The sequence below is a fragment of the Equus asinus genome, chromosome 2 (genome assembly GCF_041296235.1).
Source record: "Equus asinus isolate D_3611 breed Donkey chromosome 2, EquAss-T2T_v2, whole genome shotgun sequence".
Taxonomy (NCBI): Eukaryota; Metazoa; Chordata; class Mammalia; order Perissodactyla; family Equidae; genus Equus; species Equus asinus.
Genome location: NC_091791.1, coordinates 25,904,732 through 25,924,950, shown reverse-complemented (window position 1 = coordinate 25,924,950; position 20,219 = coordinate 25,904,732). Strand labels below are relative to the sequence as shown.

The following is a 20,219-nucleotide window of genomic DNA, read 5'->3' as shown; positions in this document are numbered from 1 at the left end:
TGTGCCTTCCTCGGCCCTGGTGTGGTGCTGCCTGAAGGGCAGCAAGGTGCCTTCTGACCTCCGGTGGGATGAGCATCCATCTACAATTACAGCCAAGCCTTCGCTAGTGTCTCTTAGCACCTCTTTATAGCTGGTCATGAGCCTTTAATATTTACCCTTAAATCATTTAATACGGGACTAGCCTGAGCAGCAGTGAATATGCCAATGCAGCTGGGAGCAATCTCGTGCGGGCCCAGCGAAACGGCCAGGATGATCTAATAGATCTTGCTTCATCTCCACGAGTCTATCACCCTGCCTCTCTCCTCCTTATTAAACCAAAGCTCCCCACTCACAGGAAATAAAACTGCTACCTGATATTTATATATCTTCAGAGAGTAGTGTAATTCAGAAACCAGGGAGAATGGTTTAAAACTATTTATTGTAAAGGAGACTGTTTCTTGCATGAAATAATCTTATTGGAAAAGTTACCTTATTTCTTCTACAGCACTTGGAAAATCTAGATCATTGGTAAAGCAAAGGGCAAGACAGAAATTGATTTTTGTTGGCACGAGGTTGGTGTTTTGTACTTTGATTAGTGGCTTAAAGCTGGTGAGTCATGTGACGGTTCTAGTCTTTTGGGGGAGGGTATTCAGACTGAGATCATAATAGCTATTTCTGACCTTGCTTTTGAGTAGAATATTGCGGGAAGTCTTATGTCACCCCAAGTCTCTAGCTATTTGAAATCTTATGATACCTTTTTGATTTATCTCTTGGATTAAGCAGCCCCTTCCCATCCCTCACTGTGCCATTCCTAGACTCTGAAGTTCTGAATGGATTTACAACATCTATGGGGTAAAGTCCATACTCGTTGTTCTAGCATTCTTGTTCCACCAAGATCTGACCCAATCTGACTTCACTTCCAGCCTGATCTCTCTCCTGCCTCCACGGTGTGAACCCTCTGCTCCCTTCAGCCACTTCAGCTGCTCAGCACACACTGACCACTCCAGCATTCACGCGTCTCTTTGCCCTGTTCCCTCTGTTAGGATGTCTACTCCTTTCCAAGGTTTCTGTCCACAGGTACTCTCAGGAGTCGTACCTCCCATCCTGCCTACCAGTGGACATTCTCAGTTCTCCGTGAGCTCACTGCCTTCTGAAACTGATATATTTATAGTAACTGCTGTCTACTCAGCATGGATCTTGTGCCTTGAAACATCTTATGTTGATGGTGTGTGCATTGACCTTATGGAAATTCAACTCTACCTACTGGAGAGAGAAAGAGGGAGAGGGGAATGGTAGGTAGGAGAGAAAGATTTTGCCCTCCCCTCAAAATTCATCTGTTGAAACCCTAACCTCCCAATATCTCAGAATGTGACTGGATTTGGAGATAGAGCCTTTAAAGAGGTGATTAAGTTAAAATGAGGCCGTTAGGGTGAGCTTTAAGCCAGTCTGACTGGTGTCCTTATAAGAAGAGGAAATTAGGACACACAAAGGACACCAGGGATGCACATGCACAGAGAAAAGATCATGTGAGGACACAGCCAGAATGCAGACATCTGCAAGCCAAGAGAAAGGCCTCCGGAGAAACCAAACCTGCCAACACCTTGATTTTTGACTTTCAGCCTCAAGACCTTTGAGAAAATAAATTTCTGTTAAGTTACCCAACCTGTGGTATTTTGTTATAGCAGCCCGAGCAGACTAATGCACTCACTGAGAGTGAGCCCTGGAGTGAGTGAGAGATCAAAGGTATGAGTATGCTGTTCTCCGCTCAGGCTCAGTTCCTGCAGGCTCCCAGGAGTGTGAGCATCTCCCCTTGCTGGATGTGAATAGAGTGTTTGAATATTATCTGCCTATATCTCTCTAGCCACATCTTATGTATTTCTTATAACAGTGCCGCTAACCACAGGTAACACATCATCTGGGGCTCCATCCAAGAATTGGTGATCTGTTCCAATCTGACTGGGTTGGACTTACTGGGAGATGTCACTACTGACTTTCTATGGTTAATAAGGAATTTTTGAGGATAATGTTAACTACATGTGATTTTCATCTTCAGAGATGACGTAAGATCCCAATTCCCAACTCTACTCTATGGTTATATAAATGATACCCATCTGTGTCAGCTCACATTACTGTGGCCCCTTCCAATCTATTCTCCAAGCAGCATAGTAATCTTTTCTGAAAACAGATCTGATTCAGTCACCCCCTGCCCTACTTCTCTACCTTCTCCCCACTAAAACCATAATGGCCCCTAATTGCTCTTAGGGCAAAATCCAAAAATGCTTCTACAAGATCTGTGAGGCCCTTCAGAGTCTGGATCTCACCAACTTTCATACCTCACCTGGCATGACTTACCCCCTCATGCCCTGGCTCCAGCCACACTGGCCTATCATAGATCTCCGTCTTGCTTTGCAGAATTTATGCACCTTATTCCCACTACATGGGACACCATCTCATCCCCTAGTCACCAAGTTACCTCCATTTCATTCTTCAGATCTTAACTCAAGTGCCACTTGTCTGAGTTTCTACTGATCACCTGACCAGGTCGCATCTCCCTGTCGTCGGCACTTCTTACCAGGGACCTCTCCCTCCTATCATTTACCTCAGAAGCAATTTCACATTTGTCCATGTAATTTGATTCCTGTCTCTCATTAGATTCTAAATCCCATGTGGTCAGAGACCATGTCTATTTTTGTGCCCAGTACACAGTAAACATTAAGTAGGTATTTTATTTATAAATGAACAAACACCTATATTTTTCCTCTCCAAATTGGTTCTTACAAAGCAGAAACCATCTATTCATCTTTGTATCCCTGTTCCCCAGGGCATTTGCCATGTAGAAGCCATCATTGTGTTCTGTGGTCATTTGAGATGTGGTCATCTAGGGAAAGATTAATGAAGAGAAGAGGGTTGGAGAAAGATCCTTGGCAGCTCATTGGTTTATGTGAAGGGAAGTAGGGGGCAAAGCCAGAGAGGTTGAAGAAGAACCAAGAGAAAGGTCTTTGAAGCTAAGAAAGTTTCAAGAAAGACATGGAGATCATCAGTGCTAAGTGCTACAGGAAGGTCAAGGTGGATGAGACATGAGGAAAGGTTTGGGATGGGTAGTAAGATAGTATGTTGGTGAACCGAAGGAAGCAGAGCTGGACTGCTTCCCAGAGATGAAGAAGAGCATAGACGGTGAGAGAAATGTACAAATGGCCATAGACCAGGGCTTCTCAATCTGGCACTACTGATATTTTGGACAGGACAATTATTAGTTGTGGGGGGCTGTCCAGGGTGTGGTAGACTGTTTAGTAGTGTCCCTGGCCTGTATTCATTAGATGCCAGTGGGGACCCTCCACCCCCTACCTCCAGTTGTGTCAACCCAAAATGTCTCCAGACATTGCTACGTGTTCCCTGGAGGCAAATTCACCCCTAGCTGAGAAGCACTGGTATACACCAGCATTCCCCAAACTAGTCGGCCGTAGAACTAATTCTTTGAGATGCTCCCCGAGAAAAAGGTTGCATGGTCAATAGTGAAATAGGCTCTTTTGCTGCAGGAATGCTCAGAGCCTTAGGATGCCAAGATGCTCTGTAGCTCTTTTATACTATGAAAGACTAGCGTAGAAGAAGTGGGGTTTCCTGGAACGTTTTTAGAGGACAGTATTACACCACCCACAAGGGGTGTTATAGTGAGCGTCCTCTGGGAGACACTACTACAGACTGTTCGTACAGGAAGAGGTGACCTAACTTGCCCACTGTCATTCAGGCACTAAGCGTTGGAGGGAGGAGGGGCACCTAGGCCTGGCCCATCCTAAATCCCAGCTCCTTCTTCGCTACCATTCACTCCAGACTCTTAACCCCCGCCCTCCCCCTCCAGCCAAGTCCACTCCCTCCTTTCTAAGTCAGCAGTCTGCTCTGAAGCACAGGTCAAGCCTGAGATCATTTCCCTAGGCCTCTTTTCAAGTGCACAGCATACCTTGGTTTCCCCAGCAGGCAATATTACATTCAGGTCTGCTGTGTCTCTCCAGCTCACTGGAAACATTGCCTAACCAAGGCTGGGTGGCACTTAGTAGGGAGCTCCAGTGGACAGCTATAGGCTCAAACGACCCAGAGCATTTGAGCAGGAAGGTGGTTTAGGCTGTGTCCTGACCCGCTTCTCTGCGGGGTGGTGCCATGCATGGGGCACGGGATGGAAAGCTTGAAGACCAAGGTCTCGGCACATTCCACGCAACTAAATTGTTCAGTTATGCACTGAAGCAACATTTCCTGAAAAGTTTCTATGTGTCAGTCTCTAATCTCTGGCTTTCAATTCCCTCTTCCCCCAGAGAATGGCGTTTGTTTAAGAAATCTCTAAGACTCCTTCCAACAACACCTTCTGTTGTATTTTTTCCTTCACCTCTTAGGGAGCAGGAAGAGCCCCATCAAGGCAGTGATGTTTAAGATCAAGTGCTTTCTGTGAATGAAACGATTCTGAACAAAAATTCTGATAAAAGAGGAGAATCTATCCTGGCTTTCTTTCTCGTATTTTTGGTTAGCTCTTTAATGGAAGATTGCTTATTTGCTATTTGGAAATTTTATTACAAATATTTACTGCGTGTTCTCTCTGTGGCAAATACTTTTTGAAGATAGAGGGGGAAGTGGGTGAGGGTGAGGGTTGAGGGTGTGGCGAGGGGAAGTCAAGGCTTTTTAAAAACATAGTCTCTGCTGCTGCAGATGTCTGGGGTGAGCCCTCTGCAAGCCAACAGTTGTGGCTGCAACTTATTTTCCTCTATGGACAAAAGTTCCTCTGAAGGCTTCTTCCCTGTGCAGGACACCCCAGGACGGCAAGCTCAGAGTGCCTGCTTGGATCGAGCTGATGCAATCAAGACAAATGCCAACCTGCCTTCTGTCCCTTTGAGCCTGTCCTCCGGTTCCCTGGCCTGCCAGTCAGAGCTGCCTGCAGCAAGCTCTAAAACGTGGCCCTCTCCCCCATGTTTCCACCAGACACAAAGGGCCGGGCTGGCAATGCTCTTGTCCATCAGTGATGAGCAGTTGGTACCCTGTGCCTGAGGAGGAACTTCTGATCTCAGCTTGGGGCCTGTCGATGAGCCAGTGACTGCTGTTCTCACAGAGAACCAGCAGGACACGGTTAAATCTCTGTCGGAACATGGCAAAGTGATGAATCGTGCTCATGTTTATTCCATGGTTTCAAAGGCAGCCATCTAATGTTTAAGAGTACGGGGACAATAAATGAATAGACAGTTTGGTGGAGAACAGAAGAGGTGGACACAGCCATGATTTGCTACCTAGTAGACGGACTTTATTTTATTTTATATGGCTCAGGTGTATAGCTTGAAAGACCCCTAAAGTATAGTAAGACTTGGATAATCTCCATTGTGCTCCAAATTTGGGAAGCAGTGCCTTATGCTAATAATGTTTTTGTAAGAAAATAGTCTCCTTTTCATCAGCAGATTGTCCCTCAAATTAGTTGAAGCCTGGAGGCCTTAAATTAAAAAAACAAGAAATTACAATGCAGCAGATTGAATTTAGGTTCATGTGTTGTGTTTGAAATACAGGAGTAGCTGTTGAAGGCCTGATTTAAAATGAATGGTGGGTTCCTTATGCATGACCCCCCGAATATCTGGTTATTTGCATTGAAAGCTCGGCCTTCCTTCACCATGACCACGGCTTGCCCTCCAGGCCAGCCTGAGCTGGCAGGACCACACCAGAGTCTGTGCTGATGCCATTACACCTGCTGGAACCTGCTCCTGAACCGCTGTCCCTGCCCAGCTCGGATGAGGCAGGTCTAGCTTGGAGTCCCATTCCCCTCTTGGCCTCAACAAGAGAAGTGCTCAAGGAGGAGTGAAAACTGGAACTCTTTACCAGCCCTGGGCTCGAGATCCTCTCTTTCTTCCTGGCCTGGGTCTAGGGGTGCTCGGAAGGCAACCTTAAAGCCCGCTTTTGCTTCGTGTGTAATTGGCGCGTCTGTACTCTCTGGGCAAAGGCTGGCTCGTTCCCAGCAGTGGTTCTTAACCCTGGATGCACTTTAGAACAAGCTGGGGTGCTTTGGGAAAATACTGATGCCCAGGCCCTGACCCCCTAGAGATTTTAATTTAATTGGTCTAGGATGAGGCCAGGGTATTGATGTGTGTGTGTGTGAGTATACAAGCTTCTTAGCTTATTTTAATGTTCAGCCAGAGTTAAGAACTACTGGTTTGGAGAAAAAAGTTATCCATTCCACTGCTAGAATGAGGCAGATTTTCTTTGATCAGACTAAGACAATGTGATAGGCAGACAATGCAAAATTAGCTGTGCATTTAAAGAGAGGGATTTAAGGACTCTAGGCGTTCATGACAGAATGAGCCAGGTACTCTTTTCACTATCCTCAAAATAAGATATAAAAAAGCTAAGGCTTATGGGAGACAAGAGCAGAGCAGGGTCCTTGGGGGCTTGGGAAGGACTAGGAAGTAAACAGCTTCAGAGATATAGGTTGTAGATGTTGCAAATCTTTCTTCAAAACCAAATTCATTCATTCATTCAGCTATTCATGCACTGCCTACTGATTAAGTACCTGCTTGGTGTCAAACACTTCATTAGGCTCCAGGGGTGCAAACATGAGTATCTTTAAGGTAGGAACTCTAAAAGGGTTGGCAACACAGGAGACAGGGTTGGTTTTCTTACTCATAGATACTTGGCTTTTCACCTGGGCTTCTGTACCTTTGCAAATGCCAGAAGCCAGCGTCTGTCCTTGAGTTTCCCCAGAGAGATAACAACACCCCCCACCTTCCACTTCACCCCTCACAAGGTCTTGTCTCTGACATTTTCTCTAGTACATTTTTGTACGACGATGAGTGGCATATGGGCACCTCTTTGTCAGACACACATTATCTCAAATACATCCTCCATCCCCATCCTGCCTGACTCATTTGGTGATCACAGAAAGTTCGTATGACTAGGCAAGAGCGTAGGGGCTGGAGAAGCATTTTATAATTTATCAAGATTGAGTCCTAGAAAATATCGATTTAAGCGGCGAAAAAGTACAAATGATCTCATGGTAGCTTCACAACACACCTACTAGGATGGTTGGGCAGGAATCATTATCCATCCCTCTCCAGCTTCAGACAGACTCCCCTTTGCGGTTTCCCCGGAGCAGCCTTCGCCTCCAGAACTGCAAGAAAGAGCCGGCTTTCCTACTGGCACGTCTCAGCCGGCTAACTAGACGTGACCACAAGGGGGCACCAAAGAGTTTCCATTACTTCTGCTCGCCTGACTCGTCTGCATTTTCTGCTGTGTAGCGAATAGGTACACAATAAAAGAAAATAATGTGAATTTAGAAGAAGAGATGATGTTGGAAGGTAAAGCTTAAGCCCCAGGTGGGAAGCTGGGACTAGACAGCGGAGGCGATGCCCCTAGTCTTTACTTTGGTTGGAGAGGTGGGGAAGTGCTCCTGGGTGGGGTAAGCTTCTGAGCGCTATCGGAACCACTGTGAGGCGCCCTGGGAATGTTTTAATTTTTCTTTAAGAAGCAAAGGAAGATAGAGACTACTGTATATGATGCCGGAATTTGTTCAGTCCTTCAGTGAGTGTGTGGTAGGACACTAAGTCTGAAAGGTGGGCAGAGGCTCAGTAGGACCGTGTGGATCATGGAAGGGAGTCTGGATTTTATCCCAAGTGCCACGGGAGTCATTGGAAACTCCCCACCCAGGGAGTGGTGTGACCTGTTGTACGTCTGCCTGCTTTGTGAGGAACAGAGGGTGGGGCACGTGCGTGGACACATCAGAGAGGCTGTTGCAGAGTCCAGAGACACTAGGCTGGCATTGGGGAAGGTAGAGAAAAGCCAGTGGACTCAAGATCTCTGTTGGAGTTAGGACTGGTAGATTTACTGGTGGTTCGCTACCAGGGCTGTGAGAGGAAAAGGGGGAATCGAGGATGACCCTCAGGTCTGGGTTTGGGCAGTGGGCTGATGGCAGTGAGATTTATTGAGAGGAAGGGCTGTGGGGGGGCGACATGGGGGAGGGGTCAGTGTTCTCTTTGGCCGTGGCAGGTGTGGAATGCTGCCACACTCCCACATGGGGGTGCCCAGTGGGCAGTTGGATGTACAGGTCAGAGCTCGGGGGAGAGGCACTGGATTAGTGGGGTAATTGGCACCCTCACAAACAGGGTAAGAGGTAAATGCCGGGATGCCTGGTGAGGATTTTCACCAGTCAGGAGAAAGGGGGTGTATGGCTGGCCCCTGGGATTCCAGAAGTGGCTGCCATGCCCCCTGATCAGAGGGTTCTGGGTGGTGGAGGCACAGGGGTGGGGGTGTCAATGGAGGAAGGACAAAGTGGGTCAGAGGGGCTCCTTAGGTGCTAAATCTCATTATAGCCTCACAATCAGGAGGACGAGTGAGGGGTTCTATTGAGAGGAGAGTCCTGGCTGGAGGGAGGAGTGGGCTGCCAGACAGATGTCTCCGGTATGTAGGTGTACATTTATAGAGAAGTCACCCAGAGAAGGAAAATTTAGACAGTGGAATCTAGAGGAAGCTTCCTCGGGTCCTTTCTATTTGCAATGTTGTCAAGTTTCCTTCTCTGTCATCCTCAAAGCCTGGCCCTTCTGGGGCAGAATAATCTGGTATGTGAGCACTTGAGGAGGAGTGAGGCAGCCGGGCTTTGCACCTGCATCGGTTCATCCTGGACGGCCAACAAGGCAGCTGCCGCTGGATGAGGGCGGCTCTTTGGTGGTGTGAATTGCGGTGCTGGAACTGGCCTGGAAGCTCAGGTAGACGCTAAAAGCACTGAATCTGCATGTGCTTCAGAAGAACAGGATGTGGGAACACCTGAGGCCTGAAAGCAGGAAGCTAGAAGTTGTTTATGGGCCCTGAGCTTCTCAGAGTAGCTTCAGAAAACCACAGCACAGGGTTGTTCTGTTTGGACAGAAAAATTCTGAAAAGAATACAAGGTGGGGATTTTCTGGGGACGGGCTGGTTAGGGTGTCACTAATCCAGGCTCTGCTAAAACCTGTCCAATCAGAGGGTAGGACCCATCCCTGGTCTGCCTTGTCCTCGGCGGATTCCCTGTTGCTCTCCACTTCCGTGAAAGCCTGCTGGCCTCCACTCTTAATCTGTGGGGTAAGAGGTTAAATCAAGGTCCCTGGTTGGAGCCTGGGCCCCAGATGGCCCTGTGAGCACTTCCCTAGCGTGCCCTTCCATGTTGGTGGTGCTGGCCGGATTGCAGCAGGAACAGTCACTGCCTGCCCCTCTCAGCTCCTCTCCTGGGGTTGCCATGGGGACTCTCACTTGTGTTTCTCCTTTGCCTGATGTTAAATTTGCTGAGGGGCTGTTAGGAAAACCACAGCCAGAAACTGTATTTTGTTAATAATCCTGAGGACACATGGTAGGATGTAAGCAAGGAGCAAAACCCCAGGAAGTAAGGAGTGGAGTCCAAGGTGCCATTCCAGTGCAGGGAAGAAGGACTGGGGTAGGGGTTCCAGACTAGAAGGCAGAGCCACCAGCAGCTTCTAAGGAGGTAGAAAATCTGGTGTGTCCTCTGCAGGCACCTGGGAGGGCTGTCTCCTCCCTCCTGTCATGGTCACCTCGACGCAGGCTGGCTGATGCCCACTTCAGTGGGACAGAGATGGAGAATGAACAGGGAGCAGAGGCATCCTGCACCTGAAAGCTGCCCTGGGACTCTAACTAGCCATCCTGCAGCCCATCCAGCTGTCTGCCGCTCCCAGAATAACGGAGTGCACACATTACTGCACAAGGTGTTTTTCAGGAGACTGTCATCTCCGTTACAGCTAGCTAGAGCCTGCTGTGTACCCAGAAAGGAAGTAAGATAGATAAATATTTGGGGGAATGAGTGTGTGGGAGAGATGAGCTGTCAGGGCGAGTGAACATTAGGTAGGATGGATTGTGTCTTCCTGGTCGCTTCCCCCAGCACACTAACAAGGTTGCTCCTGGGGCTGGGTCTCTTGGTGGCATCTCTCCAGTGACATTCATATTCATTGAGTTCCTTCTAATCAATGTAACCCGGGGAAAGAAAGGTGTGCACAGAGCAGGATAGTGGGTTTCCTCTGTGGGGGGAGAAGAGGTGTGACTCCTGCTTGAAAGGGTCACTATCAGCTGTCCCAACCATTGGACACAGAGCAGGGGGTGAAGGGAGATCAGCAAGCATGCCAGGTGCCCTTCTTTATTTAAAGGACTTGAGAGGAGGCGTCAAGAATTGTGCCCCAGATCATAACTCTCAGACATTTGGGAGATTTCAACCTGTTTGTTCATCTTTGTCAACCAACCTTCCAGAACCTTAGTAACTTTCCTGTCTTGGTTATTTATGTATTTTTACTGAAGTGTAATTCACATACCATAAAAGTCGCCCGCTGTGCTTGTACAATTCAATGAGTTTTAGTGAATGTATAGAGTTGTACAGCTATCACTGCAGTCTCATTTTAGAACACTGGGTGTTTTTATTATCCTGTTTCTCTGAATGGTTAGATTCAATGGTTGTCGGAGGGGGTTGCAATGTATGGGAGGAGGATGCACAGCCAATCTTGGGAGGAGAGTCAACCTAAGAAATGGAGATGGTGGAGTGGCCCGGGTGAGAAGCTTCCTTTGGGAAAGAATGATGACAAGAGCCAGCAGTTCTACTGTGTATGTACAGTGAGCCAGGGGCCACACTAACCGCATTATGTGGATTATTGCATTTGCTCTTAACAGCAATCCAGAGAGATGGGCAACCTTATTATTCCCACTTTACACGGGAAGAAACTGAAGCTTACAGAGATTGAGTCTCTTGTACAAGGTCTCGCTGAGAGGAGGTGGCCGGGCTGGGATTTGAACCCATACCTCTCTGCCTGCAGAGCTTGAATGCTCAAACCATTGTGCTGTGGGACGTTTGAAGACTACTTAGAGTAGAGACTCTGCCACAAGATGACTTAAAATGCGGCGGATCCAGTGCACGCTCAAGACCTCTAATTGTAACCATTTTGAGTTTATTAAAATGGAAAATGAGTCCCCAGCCCTGATTATTAATTCTAATTCTCACTCACCCCGGGGTTCACTGCCCTTTTGTCTTTGGCTCCATGTGGGAAATTAAACGCTAACCCTGGGCTTGTTTGCTCTCTGAGGATCCTGCTCTGACCCACGTGCCTGGTGCCTTTCCCCGCGCGGAGGAATAAAGGAACCTGAGAATACGCTGCCGTTTCCAAAAGAGCCTACCTGTCACAGGAGTAATGGTGTTTGATGACGCCACTGTATTTCTTTCTCCATTTTAAAATCAATCTTTAGATTGTAGCCCTGAACCCAGGTGCCACTCTCTTCTAACAGCATGCCAGGGGTTAGAAATGCTACGTGCCACTTCACGTGTGAAATATGATTTATCTGTCTGGGTGTATATGAACAGTCAGAAAGAAAGCAAAACCCAAAAACAACCATCTGTGGAGTTTTGAAATGTAAATGTTTGCTAACGCTTTGCCTAAGATGCTGCGCTTGGGCTGAGAGCTATGAGTAAAGAAACATTAAAATGCATCATTTGCTCAGGGCTAAAAGTCATCAGCCTGTGATATTAATGCCCTTTAAAAAATAATTTGTCTGCATGAAATCAGAGCATGCCTTGTGCAAAAGATTGGCTCTTGTCAATTTTCTCATGGATCTCCTGAGTCAGAATTGCATTTAGATCTTGGCAAAAATGAAAGAGTTCTTTTTGATCCCAACCTCTTCTTTTCTTTTTCTTTTTTGCTGGAAAGAGGAAAGGTGGTTAACTTTGATTTCATCTGGCATGAAGGCCCCCTGCCCTGTAGGCTGGGAACATGCCAGTCAGCTAAAAGGTCGCGGGGTGTCACTGCCGGCTGCTTCTCCATCCTCAGACCGCAGGCTCCCAGCAGGGCTTGTCTGGACAAATGCTGGGAGAGACAAAGGTTTGGGGTACCTGTGGAGCGCCCACAATGGGTCGTCAGCTCACTTTAAGGCCACTTTGGCCACAAGTGACAAAAACCTTCCTCAAATTGGCTTAAGCGACAAAACAGGAAATGTTGACAGACACAGGGGCGTAGCTCATGGAACCTGTGGATGGGAATGAGGAGAAGCTTCATCCTCCTGGAAGCCTGGGCTCAATGCTGCCAAGACTCCCATCTCTCCTGGGCGTGTCCTTGGTGGGCCATGGCCATGGCCTGCTCCTGGGGTGGGGATGGAGGGTGAGGTGGGGGTGGGCAGAGGGACAGATGAAGAGGAAATTCATTCCCAGGACGTCTGGTATCTCTTCCTGCCTCGTCTGGAGCAACTGCACTTTCTCCTGTGGTGTGCAATGAACGACTCCATCCTTCACAATGAGTCTGTTGTAAAGAAAGAAATTGAAAATGACTGGACTAGATCATTCCTCAGCCTTCCCACAGATTCTACAGCTTTTTGAATCTGCCTCCAGGAGATTCCTGTGAAAAGCCTTACAGCAGTACGATATGCACAACAGACACTTGCCATTCTTAAAGAGGAAGTCATCTCTCCACTCTGCGGTCACTTACGCAACTACACTGAGCCCCTGTGAGGTGTGAACTCCTTTTGAGGCGTGAGGGCAACAAATGAGTCCCAGAATCAGCTGTCTCATAGTTATTCTGGAAGGCTGAATGTTCCCAGCTGTGTGGCTTATCACCCAAGGCATCTATGTTTTTTTTCTTTCTTCCTTGAAAACAAAATTTTTTTTAAATAGGTCCTTTTAAAAAATATATATTTATCAATATCTATATAATAATATACACCCACACATTTATTCTATTCATTTATTCTTCACGTGTTTACTGAGAGCCTCCCAGGGGTTCTAGGATCTGGGGACAGAGAAGTGAGCAAAATGGAATCAATATGCTGTCCTCACGGAACTTAGATTTTTGCAGCTGTTGTTCCCACTCTCCCCACCAGCGCTTGAGAGCCCGGTCTACTCTCCCCACCAGCGCTTGAGAGCCCGGTCTACTCTCCCCACCAGCGCTTGAGAGCCCGGTCTACTCTCCCCACCAGCGCTTGAGAGCCCGGTCTACTCTCCCCACCAGCGCTTGAGAGCCTGGTCTACTCTCCTCAACAAGCTGAAGCTCTGATCGTTAGCCGACCAGTCAATCCCATAAGTACATTTGAAAGGTTTAGAATAGTGATTCTCAAAGTGGGGTCTGGGAACTCCTATGCGTTTCTGAGACCCTTTTAGGGGGTATATGAGGTCGTGTGTGTTTCTATAATAACACTGAGGTGTTTGTCTTTCTCAGTCTCTGTTATGAACGTACAGGGGAGTTATCCAAAGGCCACACGGTGTGTGATATCAAAACAGACTGAATGGAGAAGCGGAGATATGAATTCCACTGTCTTCTGTTAAACAGGCCATTAAAGATTTGCAAACATAAGGAACAATGCCATTCATCTCACTAATTTTTTTTTTATTTTGGCAAATATAGTTATTTTCATTAAAAACACCTGATTTATGTTAACACGTTATGAGTTAAGGTGTAATGAGTTCATTATTATTTTTAAATGAATTGATGTCTTTTTTAAAACATCTTTTAATTTCTAATATGGTAAATAGCAATAGATATAACCCACATAAGCAAAAGATCTCGGGGGGGCTTCATTTTTAAGAGTGTAAAGGGGTCTTGGGACCACAAAGTTTGACAATTGCTAGTTTAGAGACAATGGATGTTGTACACACGTAGTGTATCAGCCAGTGTTCACAGAAGCATGGAAGTTATTAAAAGGATATTAGGGAAAGAATTGTAGGAAGGCTCCAGAAATAGCCTTGGAAAGCTAGGAGGCCAGTTGCTGCCAGAGTCTCTGACCAGTCTCTGACACAGTGCCATCTATGCTACAGTGCGGTCCATGCAGGACACAGGACGCTAGGGTGTTTACTCCCCACTGCTGGAGGCACCACTGCCCCCTGGAGGCTGGATGTCCCAGCTGCCATCCCTGATTTCCCGTGTTCCCAGCTCCTAGGTCTAACAGGTCTAGGGTGGGCGCATCTCACAGTGGAGCCTAGGTCACGGTCCAGGGTCCAGCAGCGGGAGCCTAGGGAAGTGCGTCTGACTGCTTGGGCTCACAAAGAGGGTGGTGGCGTCTTTCACTGAGAACCCAGTGTAGAAAGTGATGGGCAGCTGAAATGCCTGACCAATTCCCTTCCATGTGGTGTGTTTCAGAGAACTTCCTGGGGCTCTGGGTGCCCTTCCTATACCTCCCTTGAGAAATCAGGGGAGCTGGAGATGAGGGCAGTCATGTGTTACCAATTCTGCCTCCGTCTCTTGGGTACTTTTGCCTCAGCCTTGGAGGCTTAGGCGTCTTTTTTGCCTGGATGACTGGCAAGGCACATGAAATACAGAAAAAAGTGAGAGGAATCTGCTACACTCCTGGGTCAGCCTCCTTTCCTAGGTGAGGGGCAGGCAAGGAACTTGATAGTACAGTGAAGCGATTCAGAGCTGTTTCTGGAAATAGACTAGAGTCCCAATCTTAGATCTGCAGTCTACCGCGCTGGAGATGGCTGTTTCTGGAAAGGAGCCAGGTGACCATGTCAGGGAGACACAAGAGAGGAAGAAGGGAGACAGCAGTGACAGCAGAACTAGCTGGACCAGGGCTCATCCACTTAACAAAGCCGGCATGGTCCATGCAGCCATCTCTGGATGCACTCTTTTGTCTGGTTTTTCCCTGACTCAGAGCAATGGGCAGCCCCAGCAAGGGGTGGGGAGAAAGTGGACATGGTTTGACATGAAATGAAGTGGAAGGCTTTCTCTCTTTGCTTCCACCTGCCAGCACTCCCTGGGCCAGTGCTGAATTCCTTCTGGGGATCAGTAAGCCTGGACCACTTGTTGGTTAGAACTGGTGACCACACTGGCTGGAGGTATGTGGGAATGTGCCAGCCCAAGCGTCAGAGACCTGTCCTGCTCTCCCGCTGGGAAGAGGCCATGAGAAGCCAGAGAAGGAAGTCACAGAGGAGAGGTTGGCCAGTGGGACCCTGGGACAGAAAGCTCTTGACAAGAGTGGGCAAGGCTGTGACCTACTGGAGGATGGGCACCACACGATTGTTTCCCTGGCACTTGGCAGAGTGTCTTGCAGGAGAAATGACACCTGGGTGGATGGACGAATGGCCACGCTTACAGGGAGCCCCATCAGGTTCGGCTCCTGCTTCCCCCATCAGCACCCTCTTCCTCGCCGGGCTTACTCATGCTAACAGCTGGCTCTCCAGTCTCCAGGAAATTGCCTACAAACCAATTCCCGTGAAGATGTCATGCTGTACGTGCTTCCTTTCTCAGGAGTGTTTGAGTTTTAAAAGAAAATGATGAAGAAAGCAATGCTTTATCCAGATTGGTAATTCTCTAATGCAATTTTCTCTACCTGTTTCCTCAAGATTTTAATTAGCGTTCTGTAAAACTTTTTATTGAATCCTTTGTCAAGTAAATTTGGGAAACCTTGTACATTAGAGCTCCTTCTTGAAGATTTAAAATGCACATCAGCATATTAAAGGCTCTGAAAAGTCTTGCGGTTTAAAAACAACCTGTTTGATTTTTAAACAAATTTAGTCTTAATGAAGTATGGTTGCCATACAATAAAATTGCCTCCTTTTAAGAGTGCAGATCATTGACTTGATAAATGTATGCACTTAGGTAACCAAGAGTACAAGCGAGGTGTGGACATTTCCATCAGCCCCAAAAGCTCACTCGTGACTTGTAGTCATTCTTCTTCCCTAGCTTCCAATCCTTGGCAAGCACTGATCTGTTTTCTATTAACTATAGTTTGCCTTTTCTAGAATTTCACATAAAAGCAATCAGTCTCTTGTGTCTCTTGTTCTTTCCCTTCCCTTTTGAGATTCAGTCCCGTTGTGTGTATTGGCAGTTTGTTCCTTTTTATTGCCAAGTAGTAATCCACTGTCTGGCTGTGCCACTGTTTGTTAATCCACCCACCTCTGCTGGACATCTGGGTCGTTTCCAGTTTTAGGTGATTAGGAATAAAACTGCTATGGATATTTGTGTGCAAGTGCTTGTGTGGACATATATTTTCATTTCTCTTGAGTAAACACCTGGGAATGGAATCATTTCCTTGTATTTGATCAAGGGACCCTTAAATTGAACATCTGTTAATGAATATTCCCAACACAGTTTGGGAAACAGGGCTGGAATGTTGGGCCTCTCGGCACCAGCCAGGCTGCCACCATCATGTCCACAGGCAGAGATGAGATTGCTCGGGCCAGGACCCTTGCTGCGCAGACATTCAGAAAGGCGAATGGGGTGATCCTGGGTTTGCCATGCAGAGCTCTTGAGCTGTGGACATGAAGCAGCCTCAGAACTGTGGTGTCTTCTCTCGTCTAATAGTAAACTCAGACCCTCACCGTCTCTACTGTCTCTGGTCTCCCCACAGTTTGGAAGCAGGGCCTGTGGTCTGGAGGCTGGCTCTGCGTCCCTTCTTGCTGGGTCTGAATAAAGAGGGGAAGGAGCCTCTGAAGTCGCTTCCAGAATGCCATCGTTCTCCTCAGCAGATGGTGGAGGAGAGAGGCTAATTGAGAACTCCTGTAGCATATAAAACAAAAACCAGCCAAAGGAACCCACAAGGTAAATGACATCATTATCAGGCAAGTAAAGGAAGCAGCATCTGTCCCTGCTGTGGCTGGGATGCTAGGAGTGGCTGCTCCCCAGGCCTTGAGGGGAAGACATTCTCACCCAGCAGCACGGGAGCTGACGTCTCCCCAAATGCTCCTACCCACCTCCCCTAAGAGGAGAACAGCTTTGGAGGGCTGGTTATACCCTGTCCCTCCCTGTCACCTCAGGACAGCTTTGTGTCCACTAAAGGAAGCTCTCCCTGTCTTCATAAAATTTCCACTTGGGAGTCTATTTATGATCTTTCCTCTCAGACTTTCAAGTTTTCTTTCTTTTTTTTTTCTTCCAGAAAGCTATCGTCTCTTCTTTGGGTCTTTTCCTCTGTCACACTTAACGCCTTATACCCAAGAGTCTATTATTAGTTTGAACTAGATGAAATTGCCATTTTATACATCAAAAACTGCTGACTATTGGCGATGTCATCTGGTTCAACCTAACATTAGGTTACAGAAGTAGCACCATCTTCGGGCCCCTGGGACCACAATCACTACAGTCACTTTGGGCATCTGATTCTGGGGTCCTGTCCCAGGTCTGAGGAGGGCACCCAGGAGCCTGCATTTTTAACAAGATCTCTGCTGACACAGTGGAAAGCATAGTGGCCTGGGAAAGAGGACACACAGGTTTGAGGAGCAGTCCTGTGTCTGGCTGGCCGTGCAACCTTGAGCAAGTCACTTCATGTCTCTAGGTCTCAGCTCTCTTACCTCCACGATGGGAGTTTCCAGAAGGTGGTCTCTCAGATCACTTCCAATCCTGAACTTGCATGGTTTATGAAATATTTATTGAGTGTCCAACCTCCTGAAGACGACCAAAAATATAGCCCAAAGCTGCAAGGAGATTACTCTGGTTGGGGGGATCCAGTCTGGGGCAATGGGGCAGAGCAATATCATTTGGAAGACAAGGCAATATGGCAGCACAAGTGATTTCACTGCAGAACGAAGGGGCAACCACAAATGCCGGTTACTGCTGTGAAAGCCCAGAGGGGGACGAGGATGGGGTAGGGTTCCTAAGGGAAAGGGGGACTCTGAGGAGGGTCTTGGGTTGAGAGAGGAAGATTCACCTTACCTCCATTTTTCTTTGGCTCCCAGGACACTGGGTCCTAAAATTTCATCAGCCTTAAGGTACTTGATTTGGTCATTTGCTCATTCATGCATCCATCTATCCGTTCATTATATCCATAAACATATATCGAGTGCTTACACGTCGTGAACAAGAGAAAATCAGTTCCTGCCCTTATGGAGCTTAACAAAGCAATGAAAGGAGCAGACAAGACATCAAAATTGGAGACGCAGCGTTATGCAGAGTATCCAAACAGGATGAAACAATAGTGACTGTGCAGCTTCTTGGTTTGCGGAAGGTTGGTCAGAAAAGGCCTCTTCAAGGACATGACATTTAAGCTGAGATCTGCAAGTCAAGAAGGAGTCAGTTAGGATAAGATCATGGGGACAGCGTGCTCCAGACAGAAGGAACTGCCAGTGCAAAGGATCAGAGGTGGGAATTAACAGGGACCAAGAAAGGCAGTGCGGGGGGAGTGAGGCGAGAGATGGGAGAGTGATAAAAGATACATCTGGTGAGGGAGGCAGGGTCAGAATGTAAAGGGTTTTGTAAACCAGGGTAAGGACTTGCTGCTTTATTCTAAATGCAGTAGGGAACCACTGACTGGCTTTAAGCAGAGGAACATAATTTGACTTATGTTTTTGAGAGATCTCTCCGGTACAGAATGAAGAATGATTGTAAGGAGGCAAGAGTGGAGACAGGCTGTCTGGTGAGGTTATGGCTGCCGTCCACATGAGAGATGATGATGGCGTGGACTGGCGGAGCAGCTGGTGAACAGTGCACGGATATTTAAATACCCGGGGTTGGGGAGGGCGGGATAGAGAGACATATGGAGGGAGGGGAGGGTCTCAGTATTTAAAGCAGTGTTCCTCAAACATCTTTTTCCTGCTGTCGTGGGGAATGTTGCGCACTTGCATCAAGAACAGTGTATCAATTCAGCAATGATTCTCCACTGGGATTCCCCCCGCAGGTGTAACAGCACGTTGTTGCTGGGGGAATGTGGGGGACACGCCCTGCTCCACCCCCACCAGCGTGATTTTATGTAGTGACTCTTGCACAAATCCTAACTGCGAGTGAGGGCTGAGGGAAGCTGCCCAAGCGATGGGCAACATTTATAAATACAGCCCAGTGTGACCCACTGAAACCTTGTTCCTTGCTCTTTTGATCCCCCCAAGGACATTTTGATTTAATGTTTATAAATAAAGTCATTTTTATTGGAATAATTAAAAACATTGATTTTTTTTCAAAAAAATGATTTTATGGAGCAAACTCTATTAAGTACATTTAATTTCTTGATCATCTTTGCTATCTGACGAATCTAAAAGTTTCCACTCATTTTGGTTTTCATTTCCATTTTTATTACGAGAAATTCTAATCCATATATGTTGTACAATAAATATTTGATTCATCACTCAGGATTTTTTGGGGGGAGGGGGTGCATTTCAAATTTTGGTTTTTGCTATAATGATTGAATTTATTTTTTCTGGTCCAGCTTTCTCAGGCTTGATTTTGCAAATCTAACTTTTGTCAAGGAGATGAGATTCTTCGTTAAATTTTAATTATAATGAAATTTGTCATGTACAGTTTTAGTCCCTGTCAGTTGTATTTTTTACCAGTAATATTCATTAAAATAAAAAAAAGCTGATAGTTGTATTTATATTCTAGCTAGTCCATGAGGCTATTATGAGCTATTGTCTCAGATATAGCAAAATTTTTCTCGTATGTGGGCTGCACAGGCTGGCGGGGAGTGTCTGGGCTCTGGAGTCAGGCTGTCTGGTGTCAAGTCCTGGTTTTACTGCCTTCAAGTTGAGTGGCCTTGGGCCTCAGTTTCTTCACCTAAAAATGAGAATGATGTTAGGGCCCACCCTCCAGAGTGTTGTTGCTATGAAATTTGAATCAGTGAATGCACAGCAAGCACTTCTCACTCGGCATCAATAAATGAACCTAATTCATCATTCTAATGGAGCCAGGATCTGGCCACTCATTAGGAAAGCCAGAGGGGGTGGAGTTTATGTCAGCTGCCCAACGTCCCCGTTCAACTGTCTTCCTCCTTTTTACTGTCTGCTTCCATCTCCCCCAGAAGCCTCTTGGGTTCTCACTCCCACTGATTAAGGTTTCTCAAAATGTGATTTACAACCTGAAACAGAGTCAATTTGAAAAGCTGTTAAACTATAGATTTCTCCTGAACTGGAATCTTTTAGGGTGGGCCCATGAGTCTGCATTTTAACACACTCCCAGGTGTTTCTGATGCGCACTGAGGTATGAGAAAGACTTAGACTCTCGCCCCCAGATCTCCTCTGAGGCTGGAGAGGGACCTGCTTTACCTGCCAGGCCAGGCATCCAACATGCCAGCTAACCCTGCACTGCCCTCTGCCTAAGATTTTTAGCAATAGCTTCTCGTTAGTGAGTACCCAAGAAGGGCAAGGAGATTTGGCCATCTTTCTGGGGCTCCTAAGGTCTGAAAACCACAGTCTGTGTCAGACTAATAGGCTTGACCCTACCCATAATTTTAATGGAAGATGAATAAAAGCAATTCTATCATTTTTAGCTGTCTAAACTTAATGCCAGTAAACTGACATCATGACCAGTTAGTGCTCTGGTTTCACGTCAACAGAAAGTTACTGACAATGGAGAACAAATCAGTGCACC

General features: G+C 47.0%; 1 long non-coding RNA gene across 1 annotated transcript in view; it reads left to right on the top strand.

Moving 5' to 3' along the window:
- LOC123278446 (uncharacterized) overlaps positions 1 to 20,219 on the top strand; it is a 57,756-nt gene that overhangs the window by 29,881 nt on the left and 7,656 nt on the right. The window contains exon 2 of the long non-coding RNA XR_011493947.1: positions 16,282 to 16,472. This is a non-coding gene — a long non-coding RNA (uncharacterized lncRNA). The remainder of the gene's footprint in view (positions 1 to 16,281; positions 16,473 to 20,219) is intronic.